This window comes from Ambystoma mexicanum, chromosome 9 (genome assembly GCF_040938575.1).
Source record: "Ambystoma mexicanum isolate Mex_15411 chromosome 9, UKY_AmexF1_1, whole genome shotgun sequence".
Classification (NCBI taxonomy): Eukaryota; Metazoa; Chordata; class Amphibia; order Caudata; family Ambystomatidae; genus Ambystoma; species Ambystoma mexicanum.
Window position 1 is genome coordinate 1,149,445,818 of NC_090931.1, and position 12,127 is coordinate 1,149,457,944.

The window sequence follows — 12,127 nt, forward strand, 5'->3', positions numbered from 1 at the left end:
GTGTGCAAATGAGGCATGGGATAAGTAGGAGAGTTGATGGTTCAGTAATGGCTTCATAGGCTAAAGTGGAGATGTGTGATTTAGATTGTACAGTAACATTGATTGACAATGTATACTTGTGAAATTCTGGAAATTTAGTTTTTGGAAAAAGCTTTGTTTGTAATACTAGTTGACAAGAACATTTAAAGAGAATGTGTTATTACATTTAAAAAATCAATACAAATTGTGTATTACATGCATGCTTTGTATGACTTTTTAAATTTCATTTGTATATAAGTTTTTGGAGGCATTTCTGCACATGAAAATGCGATGATAAATGTATAGATTAGATGTTATTTGCCATTTAAATGCATTATACTTAATTTGTGGTCATGATGACAATATATGCAGTGGGATTTGGAAGGTAAGACTTTGTTTGACTGTATCAATGTCCTTCTAACTGTTTTGTATGCCCCAGTTCATTTTAAAGCCGCACTGAGACGTAGGTGGTCAAATTGTAGTACTGGAATGTGGTTTCTTTGTATGTTTGGATTTTATTTTGCTATCATTTGCACATTTTTATTGAACAATGGAATAGTGCAGTACCTTATGTAATAGCACATTTCAGCATTCAGAACTGTTGTCTACTAGTGAAAGTACATGCAAATAATAGTAGCAGAAGACATTTTAAATGCACTAGCAGATATTCATAATATTCTAATTTACGTATTGAAATCATAGTTTATGATTTAGCATACTGTTAAAATGTACAATGCTATTATATTGCATGCTTTATATTTATTTTCGGTATTGTTTAAACATATCTGATCACTTTTTCAAATTATTTTATTCAAACATTTTTTCAGGATGTCCTCTTAGATATTGAAGGCTGTAGATACTGTAGAAATAAATATATAGACGTTTTAGAAGTAGCCTGTGATAAATCTGATTGACAGCACAAATACACTCTGTAGGATAAGGCCCAAAAAGCAATATCATAATATAATCCAGTGAACCAATAAAAGAGCACTGAAGAAAGAAAACCCAAAAGTTGATTAGATGCAACTGCTGGTGGGAACAATTCACTATTCTTTCAACATTACATCATTTAATAGGTGTTTATATAATGAGAATTGGAATGGAGTCTTCAATAATGTTTCAAGATGTATGTAAATTCACATTCGCGGATTTGGCAGTCTTGGTTGTGGTATAGGTGATTATATCCAATCTCTAGCTCTATTGGCCTATCCTATCCCTCACAACCATTCTAATGACTACCTCTTGACAATGATCTCATGATCAGGTCCTCTGGTCTTGGGTAGTGAAAGGTTAAAATGTTTCACATGCAACTTGATTGCTGATTGGCTATGTCCCTTCAGATGTCCTGGGGAGGGTCGCTTCCATCATAATTAGCCAATCGAATTGTGAGCTGTGCACAGTGCAAATACTTTCCATCTTTTCTCATAGGACCCATAAGGTAGGCACCAATTTACCATTCTCACCGGTGTGACAGTTCAACTCACAGTTAATGTTGTGACTTCTCAGTCGAAATATGCTACTCTTCCCATTCTTTTCTCATGATGTGTCTGCATGACTTCATGGGTCGTACCTCTTGTCCTCTTGCTCTGGGACCATGTGCACATCAAAATAGTGTAGTTGTTTATGTGTGGAGGTGAATGCTCTATGTCTTATGCATATCTATGATTCAGGGGTTGTCAGGAATAATACTGTGATCTTCAATATATTCTCTAGTATTTAAATGGACCTCTTGGCTTCTCTTGGTCTTGAATTCCGACCTATCCTTGGGGTGCTAAACTTGTTCTGTGTCTTTGATTCCACTTCTAGGTTGATGTTTTCCTACAGGGGGCAGTATGTGTCTTTCCCTTGATCATCTTGTCTCGTGCACTCTTCTGCCCGTTCTTATTCTCTGCAGCTGTGACCCTCATCTTGCTAGTCTCAAAAGAACAGGAGAGGCACGTTACTTGTTACATGTTTCCTTTACTCCGGCCAGGGAACTTGCTGCCCTTCTGCTCTTTGCCCATTCCATGTAAATCTTTTACAGTCTTTCTCATGTGCTTTTCACAAAGTTGTAATGCCTGATGAAGTCACTTCTCCTCATCAGGAGCTCGACAATGAGTTTAGCCTCGTGGCTCTGAATAATCGCAGTGCGATTTTACACCCTGTCCAGAGCTGCTTACCTTGTTTATGTGACTCTCTAATATAACCTGAAACTGGATGCATTTTACTTTGTGGAATTATCCATGTATTTCCAAGGCCTATCAAATCAAAATGCCATATGAAACTACCTTCATTCAGAGGCCTACTTTATGTGTTATAGATCTAAACGATGTTAGATAAATTTATATTGTGTTTTACATTTTGTACCTTTTAGTGTTTCTAATGACTGCTTATATGACTATTAAAATAATTCCTCATGTCTTTGTCCTACTTACTTATATGTGTGTATGTCTGGTTAAGCCTAATGATTGCCTATGCGTTCCATCAGGAATACATTTCCCCATGTATTCTGTGTCCCTTAATTCCTGGTCCCTTGGTCAGTCATATTTATCTTTTGGGACCCACACTCTGCTAATGTCTCTCAAATGTCCTCCCCCTTTGCATAATATCAAGGACTGCATCCTGAGAAATGGCAATCTCCATCTGCTTTGGGATCTACATTACATTCAAGGGTATTTTCAGCATCTTGAGGTGGTGACCAAAGTGTTCCTGGTGGGCTTATTAGGTGCTCTATTCATACCATCCTGGTTTTTGGTTTTATCTCTACATCGTTTGTTTGGGTGTTCCCATCTTTCCAAGGAGAAGTGGCATCTCCTACCTTAACTACAAGTACCATTATGCTGTTTCCACGGAACACACATCAGACTATTATTACATAGTACAGGCTCCAAATTACGATTAAAAGGATCATGATAGGTAGGAGCACTCTGCATACATTGGTCATCCAGTTTGGCATCCAGGAGAATATTTCAGTTATCCAGGCTTGTTCTTACTTGATTCCTCCTTCCCCTTTAAATGATGTAAAGCCTTTATTGCTTTACTTAGAGATCCATTATCTTGATCATTTGGAGGCATGTATGTGCACCATGTACTTCCGATCTTCTTGCAGACCCCACCCTCTATGGCTGTAATAAGGTCAAGTGTCATACAATTCCGCAATGCCAACATTCTAAGAGCTTGCATCTCCTCGCATTAAGGCCATGCTCAGTGGCATTGACAAGCTGGATCAAGTCCGAACAGACAATTTGAAGCCATGTGGTGTTTGCGGCTGTCTGTATTCCAGGAGTTAAATAAGATGCAATTAATAGTTCTGACTTTGTGAAGAGGCGGTACTGCATCAGTATTTTCTCCAGGGGTTAATCTGCTTCTGTACTGAAGTAGTTTTATCTCCTTCTGCTTGATACTGTCTGTGAGCGGTTCTGTTTTTGCACTATTGTGGGCACTGCAGTAGACTGGAGTTTTTATTTTGGGATCAAAATGTGTCTTCTGGGATTAAACGTTTTGGGGCATGAAGGTTTACCAGGGAACACACCGCGTTCCACAATGATGGTAGATGGAAGTAGGCTTGGTTCTGCACTGCCACAAGTCATACAATAGCATTGTTGTACATTCCCGTAATGCTTTCATGGTGAGAGTCTTATTTCATCCCATATTCTAGCCAGCAGGTATGCTTCCTTTGCCTATGATAGAAAATCAAGATCCACTGAGTTTCTGTGCTTTTACTGGTTGTTGAAGTTGCTGTAAGCTTGTTAACTTGTTGACATATGATGCCATTACTTTTTGGTATTTTTCATCTACATTCTTTATGACATTTTCTGTGTACCCCACCAGTCCCTCTGCTTTAAATACTGTTTGCCCCATAACCCATGTCATTCCAATATGTTGCACGTTCTATGTGCATCTGCGGTCTTACTGCAGACTTGTTATCGTCTGGCGCTTTTTTTCTTTTTAACAATTGTTATGAGCATTTCTTTGAGCAGTATTTGTAATGTCTGTCCCTTGAAATGCCCTTATAACTTGCTGAGTATTGTATGTGCCAAGCCCTGTGCCTCTAATGTTGGCAATTCCCTTGGTATGAACAATGTGGGGGTGCCAACCAAATCCAGGATAACCCTGCACACATAACGTGAGTTGTTATACTTAGATGATTATCCACTTGCTCTGCCAGGTTCATATGTATCAATCCTCACTGATGTCAGCAGCGATGTTCTACTTAGGTATGTGTTGGGTGGTGGAGTTGCTCTAATGCAATGTTTAGCAGTTCCAATGGCATTATTGCATTATTGGTTGTTTTGTCTCCATACCATGTCTGTGGGTGATAATGTACATCCTCATTTTGCCCACAATGCTTTCTCCTCAACTGGCTCTTGTTCCTTCAACTCTACAATGTGCTCTATGGATACTTAGCTGTATAGTTCTGGTAACTCTTCCTGCTGTACTGCTATGACAGGCATATTGATGTCCATTGAAAAGAGCATAATAGCTGCTGGTTTGGCAGCTGTGTCCGCAGCTGTGGGTCCACATAAAATTGCATCTTTTCCTTTGGTTCTCCTGTGTGCCTTTGACCATTCTCCTGATTTATTGTTGATGACACATCAACATAAAGTACTTATCCTGTTTCAAGTACATCCTCACTCACCCTGTTGCTTTCTTCGGGTTCTTCTTCATACATTAACAGTCATGTACCTTATCTTGTGATTCTACGGTTTTGCCTACAAAAGATTCAGGGTTTACAATGTGGCACCTCACTATGTTTATGGCTGGGCTGGACAATATCATTCCACACCCAGACACTCTCTGTGTGGTGAGGATGGACTTGCTTTTCTCTAATGTGGTGGACACTACATGTTCGGCATATAATGTTATTGGGCATCCCATTGTAATTGTGGCACATTCCTGAATTGCAAATGTGGTGGCTGCTAGAGTCTTTTTGCAATGGAAATTACTTTGCATGACTGGATCCAAGAACCCACTGTAGTAAACTAGGGGCCTGTGTTTCTGAGAAGATCGCTTTGTAAGAACTGCTGTCATTACCTGTCTATTTGCATATGAGAACAAATACAATTGCTTATTGTGGTCTGGTGTTGCTAACACTGGGGCATTGCTGGATGATCAAACCATTCTGTCATCTCTTCTGTCCATTGAAGGGATCCTTTACAAGGGGTCCTTTTACACATATATAAACTAAACTAAACTGTCTTTCTCTGGGCATCTTTAAGTGCTTGTAGCAGGGGCCTGACATATATTGAATTATCAGAGATCCATGGTTTGCAGTTATTGCACAACCCAAATAACTGCTACATCTCATTTACTGTGCTGGGCTGTGGTGTGTTCCTCACTGATGTGGCTCTGTTTGGTGTAACTATTCTCTCTGCTGAGGATTGTATTTGCCCTAATTACACAACGTGTTATTAGTAATACTGTAATTTCTCATTGTCCACTTTGTATCATCTGTCTGCAAGGCAAGGAGTTGTAGGAGTTTGATTGTGTCTTCTTTGCACTGCTCATCTAGCAGAGCATTGTCATACTGTAGTACTGTACTTGGCATTTGTATGTTCTCTGCGTGCATTTGTAGGACCCTATTGAAGAGACTAGGGGACTTGCAGTACCCCTATGATAAACATGTGTGCTGGTAATTATGTCCGCGAAAGGAAAACGCAGTACAATACTAGGAATCTATGTGCAATGGTGCAGAGAAAAATGCATTTTTGAGGTCAATCACTGTAAAATATACTGCATCGCCTGGGATGTTGCAAAGTAATAAAGGAGGGTTGGCCACCCATGGATACTCTTCTTCTACAATATTGTTCAGATGCCTGAGATCTTGTATGAATCTCCACGATGAGCCTTGTGCTTTCTTTACAGGGTATATGGCCATGTTGCATGGTGAAGTATATGGTACTATGATGCTTTGCTCAATTAATGCTGCAATGGTGTTATATATTCCCGCCATCTGCTTCTCTGGATAGTGGATATAGATTCACTCTGGGGAGTATTGCATCTGGTTCCGGTTTGATGTTCACTGCTCCTATGCTGTTCAATAACCCAATATCATGAGGTTGTCTGTCCATAGTCGACTGGCCATCTTTGCCAAGTCCTCAGACATTTATGATGGTCGTGATGTTTTAACTGATATTGTGTGTGGTACATCTCTGTGTTGTACTACCATATAACAAGGAATATACATTTCAAACAATGTTTCCCCTTCTGATTTTCTGTCTGCAAATAAATGCTTGTCATTTATTTCTCTCAAAGGCAGTGTGGTGTCCATACATAGTACTGTGTGCCATTATATTCCATCTTCAGCTGTTAAAATGATAGTCTCTCTTCTGGTTATCACTGCATCTATATGTAAGGTGAACATTGTTCTTGGAGCCTTCTCTTGTGGGACTGCTGGCCAACATAGGAACTCCACTGGCAAGTGAAATATGTTTTGAACTCTTGGGAGCCATCCATGCAGGACTCTCACTGCATGCATGAACATCTGTTTGTATACTGGTAGTGCTTAGATCACATTAGTGCTGCATAGGGATTGTACTACTGTGGATACTCTGGTATAGTGCATGCCTGGTGTAGAGCACACTATTACTTTATTTTGTTTACTCAATAGGTCTCTAACCAGCAGATTTACTGGTGTCTCTGTACTGTACTTTACCATAATGGTGCTAACATTTCCTCTGTTCCTATGGTAATGGGTACATCTTTGGTAAATGGTACCTTAGCAATAGCCCCAGAGAATTCCTGTGTGTCCATGCATCTGTTGGTCAAAGGAAACTGTCCCTCCTTTATATAGGATATGGTGGCACCTGTATCCACCATAACGGTGAACATTCTGTCTCCTATATTCACTCCCACTTTAGGTTCTTTTTCTGGGTCCAGGGTAATTGATAGGACTGGACATGACAGGGCTTGCTGTGGGCTGTCCTATTGTGAATACATGTTTGTCCCCAAGAGCCAGAATACATTGTATCCACTGACACTTACTCCTGCATGTGTGATTGTCCCTCACAGCAGTGCCTTCTGCTCCCATGGTTTGGGAATGTGCCCATTGAGTAGCATTATGTGTGGCATTTGGGGTTGGGTACTGTATGAGCCATCCCTGGGTGGGGGCTGCTACCTGCATTTGTCTTAGATTCTGTGGCTGTGCAGACCCTGGGGTGTATCCCCCATATGATCCCTGCTATTATTTTTAGCTCTGCCTGTACCGCTGTTGGGAGAATTCTGCATAATGCATGACAGAATATTGGAATATGTTTATCACAAGCTTCACCCTGCTTTATCTCTCCACATTTCCTTCATTGAACGAATTTATAATGCTGGGTCTTAAACAGCTCAAATTGTGCGTGCCATGATTGATCCAATGCCAGGTCTGTTAGGGTACGCTCTTCTCAGAGCATCCCATACATGGGTACGACAAATATTAAATGGAGCAACATTGTGTGCATAATTTTCTAATCAAACTCCTCGGTACCTTGCTTTTTCCCGAATGGTGTTCCTCTGTTCCCCTAATATGGTGGCAAGTAAGGTCTTCATGTACCCCACTGGTAATGTGACTCCTGCTGTCTGTATTTCAAGTGCATAGATTCACTTACCAACTCCCACTGTAAGGGTGGGAAGTGCCTTCATCAGGTTGTGTTTTTCCATATGCGGCCAGGGCCCATATTGTAATCTCCCTATCCCCTTCTCTATCATTGGAAATTGTATCCGCTTTTTCCCATTGTTAAGCAAATGTACTCTTTTCTTCCATCTTGCCACTGCTATCATGGAGTTCTCTCCCTCTGCTCTCCCACTGTTTCCCAGTCTCTCTCGTCTTCCTCCTGATTTTCGGCACCTTCGGTCTGCATGTCTTCTTTTGTTTCTATGTACACCTCCTATATTACTGTTCTATTCATTTTCAATAATACTTCCCCTGCTGTCTATGTATCAGCATTTTTCTCGGGGCATGGTCTCTCTCATTCTCTTCTCTGCATTATACTTTGAAACTCTTCCTCTGTTATCTGGATAATCTCTACACACTTGGTTTTCTAGCTTTGTTATGATTCAGTCTCAAACCTTATTATTCTCAGCAGTGCCCCATGATGCTGTTTGTTCTGCTCTGGGTCTTAACCAGGATGTATATATCATGTAGCAGATTTTACAGAATGTGTTCCAATTGTAGGTGGGTCTGTTTGGTGTGTAGGCACTGTAGACTGTGCCAAATGAGTTCCTTCTCTGAGTGGGGGTGGACCGGACGACTGTGCAGGTGTCACATCCTGTTTCATGCTTGTGCTCTCTCTGTGTATTGTTGGGGCGGAGGCAACAACAGATGTTTTCCCTTCTGCTACATCCCCTCATTCTGACTCCCCTTCTACCTTGTTTTATAACTTCCATAGTTTTAATATGCTCTGCCTCCTTTTCTGATTTTTACCTTGTTGTAAGTTGATAACAAGTGCGTATACAAGTACTTGATAACCTCCTGATCGCGCCTGCCGTCTGATGGCCACATTATAGACACTTTTCTCTCAGTCCCTGTTGACCACACATCATTGTATTTAATGATTTTCTCCCTATATGTCGGGTGCTCCTTGCACAGTTGTTCAACCGGTGTAAACATTTTGAACAATTAAAATGTCACAGTAACATACTGGCCAACAACTACCTACCACAATGAAACCGAACACAAAATACAACTGAAAGAACTCCTGAGGTTGCCCCCAATGGCACAGCCCTGAGTTGCCACACAAAAGACACAAAACAAAAATGAATTCACCTGACTGTACAACAATCAACTCAACAAAACTTGCCTCCCACAATTTGTTCACTTTTTAAATCACACTCTTTGCCCACTCATCACACCCACACCAAATTACTCTCAGCTCTAATCAAATAAAACCTTTTCTATCTACATGTTATAGAAATATATTCAAAAAAGAATCAACACATATACACACAATGGCTCCCACTCGTATTTAAGTAGGGCCTCCCTCATCGAGGGACATTGCACTTCAATATCCACAACTACTACTACTGTGAAGTCACAGCTCCTCCCTGCGGAAGCCCTCTTCGCTTTTCTCTACAATCTAAAAACTTAAAAATACAAGTTTATACTGCATGGTTTGCTCTGCACACGCTCCACTCCCATTCCAATACTCAGTCTAGCATCAGGTGCACTTCACTCTCTATGTTCTTCCGAGGTCCTCCAAAGCCATCTCTCCTCCACAACCTTCAGTGATCAGGCAAGCACCTGGACAATCCCTGTTTTTGCTAACCTCATTGTGCTTGGCACAGTTTCCTCTCCCTGTAGGCAGGTCCCACTTATCTAAGAGTATGCAACACAGAATCACTGTCCCTCCAGAAAATCCTGGAATCACTTTGGGGATCACCAAATGCAGGTTAAGGCCCAAAAATCAATATCATAAAATAATCCAATGCAGCAATAAAACTGCATTGTAGGATAGACCTATTTACAACAATGCCAACTAGGCCCAGGTTTAGAGGAGCAGATTACTAGAGGAGCAGAATTTTAGTGCAGTTTATTTTCTATGTACTGGTTGTCTTTTTTAAAAATATAAAGCCAATTTTGTTTCTTGGAGTCTGGCTGATCCAGCTGTCATTCTACTCTGACAGCTGAAGTATTTGATTGGCAAACTTGTATATATGCTTGATATTTGCCAAATATTTTTGTTTATTAAAAATAATGTTAATAATAAAAGAAGGGAAATGCGTACCAAACCCAGCATTCTTTAGGTATTTAGTGATTCAGTCATACAACTCTCACAGACATATATGACAGAAATAAAGGTTTTTGTACATTCTTATTTATCCAAAATAATGCTCTTTAATATGTAAAACAGCGAAAACCTCATTGTTTTAGTGGTGCCACTTTACATTATCTTTGGAGTTCTTTCTAATCAATAGACACATAAACTGTGTTAAGCAATCAGTTTTATATTAAATACATGACATGCATTTCTGAAACCATTGCAAAAATTAGGGCTTTCCCTTCAGAAAAGTAAAGGTTAAAAATCAGCTTACAATATTAAACACATGCATATGCTTAGGTCAAGCACAGACAGAGTTCCCACAGGTGGCACTAAATCGAGGTTCAGAGGCAAGCACTCATTTTACTTGATGGCTCCACATTTCAGAAGTCTGTGGCTGCCCAAAAGGTGAAAACATGGAATAGATTGAAGAGTTGTTAAAATGTTGAAGGGCAAATCTGAATGTACAAGTCCATCAAGGAACATATAAAAGGATACCCAAGGTCAAAGAAGATTGAGAACAAAAATTGTGTGATAAAGGTCTCACTGTTTCATAGCTGTAAAGGTGTGCAGTAATTCCATTCAGCCATCTTTACAGAAGCTGCTCAGTGTTAAGCAGGTAAATGGCATCCCTGCTGGGTTTATCATGTGTCTTTGATGACATTCTGCTGTACGCTCAGTTTTACCCAGGGAACCAACTGCAAAGTATGTCACATGATGCATAAATGTGATGTGTATAAGTAATCTTTACATCAATTCTATTTTAAATGCCAGCTAGGACTTTTACTGTGAAACAGTAGTTCAAACAACAGCAGGACATCTGTAGCTATACCCACATTTCTCAAAATGTTCCTATATATTGTTCAGTCCAACCAACTCTATGTAGTTAACATATATTTAAATGACCCCGACGCACACTGGCAAGACCCATAGGCTAAACCACACCCACAAAGGTAATATTCTGCTCGAACATCCAATCCATTGCTCAATGTTTCTTTTGGAGTAATGAACAATTGCATAAAGAGCATTGCATTGATGTGAACAGTATGCACCATTTCATTTGTTATAAAAGGTGCCTGCATTGTGCAGCTACAAGGAATGCTGTAGCTTCCCACACATGCATTTTCAGGGTCGCCCTAACCCATTACTTCACTGTGAGAATGTACAGCCAAAGATTCCAAAAAACATCTCCAACTTACTTTACTTAACTGAGGTGTTTTGCCCAGAGAGTTGACAAATTTCACATGTGATTTTGACATTTTTTAATGGCGTTCCAGTCCAAGGGATTGCAGGTACATTGGCCTCAGCAAGTAACTTACTTGCATTATTTCCATTTTGCCCCCTGCTAACATCCGAGCTGTAACCATGAGAAGGGGGTTGAGTTATTTTTATTCAACATTTTCATAAGATGTGCCTGTACCATTTGCACATATTTTATATGTAAACTTTTACCATTTGGCAAGACTGGATGTAGAAATTTAGTTATGTTGCATTAATATCACAGACCATTTGGGGTGCTTCTCATAGAATGACAGCTGGCAATTTGTGAGAGAAACCAGATTTTAGCATTGAAACCAAAATTCTTCATTCCAACAATCTCCAGCTTGTGTCCATATGGCAGACAGCTCATGCTCTTATCACTTGCTCAAAAAGAATGTTTTCAGACCTAACAGAAAGTAGACCATTAGCCGTGACAATTACCTCTAGAGCATTTATCTGTAGAACACACTGTCTTCTCGTAAACTTGGGCAGCATAGATCAGAAAACACTCTTTCAACTACCATAACATAGAAAATGGTAGGCTTGAATTAATAGAGAGGAAGCAATAACGTTATAATCACTGAAATCTTTAACAAAAAATCCTTATAATTTTGGTATTTTGTATTTTTATTTATTCGTTCTGCAGTTAGTCATACAGAGACTTTTTACACAATTGTATCAATTAAGAGTTATCATTAAAATACACTTCCTTCTAAGACAGTGCTATTCCTTATATCTTAGAATTGTGAACAAAAAAGAACATTTTAATTTTAATTGTAATCCTTATATTGTCATGTAATGCTTCTATTTAAACAGAAGTGTTTTGCGCAGGGTGTAATCCTTTTTTTTCTAGTTTGCATTCAAATATTCAAATTATCTCTAAATTATCATTAAAATACTTATTTTAAAATCTTCATGTGTCCTTTTTTGACCATCTAGACACATAAGAAGTTTAATCTAATCTACAAAAATAAATTTAAATTTCTTGAAAAAATATATTTATTCATATCTTATTTTCAAATAAAGTCCACAGTGTAATCACAGAACACATTCCCAGACATTTGTTGAAACTACCACACTTGTAATAGAAGCATTTCAGAGAATCTGCCAAGTAGTTCTTAAAGTAGGCT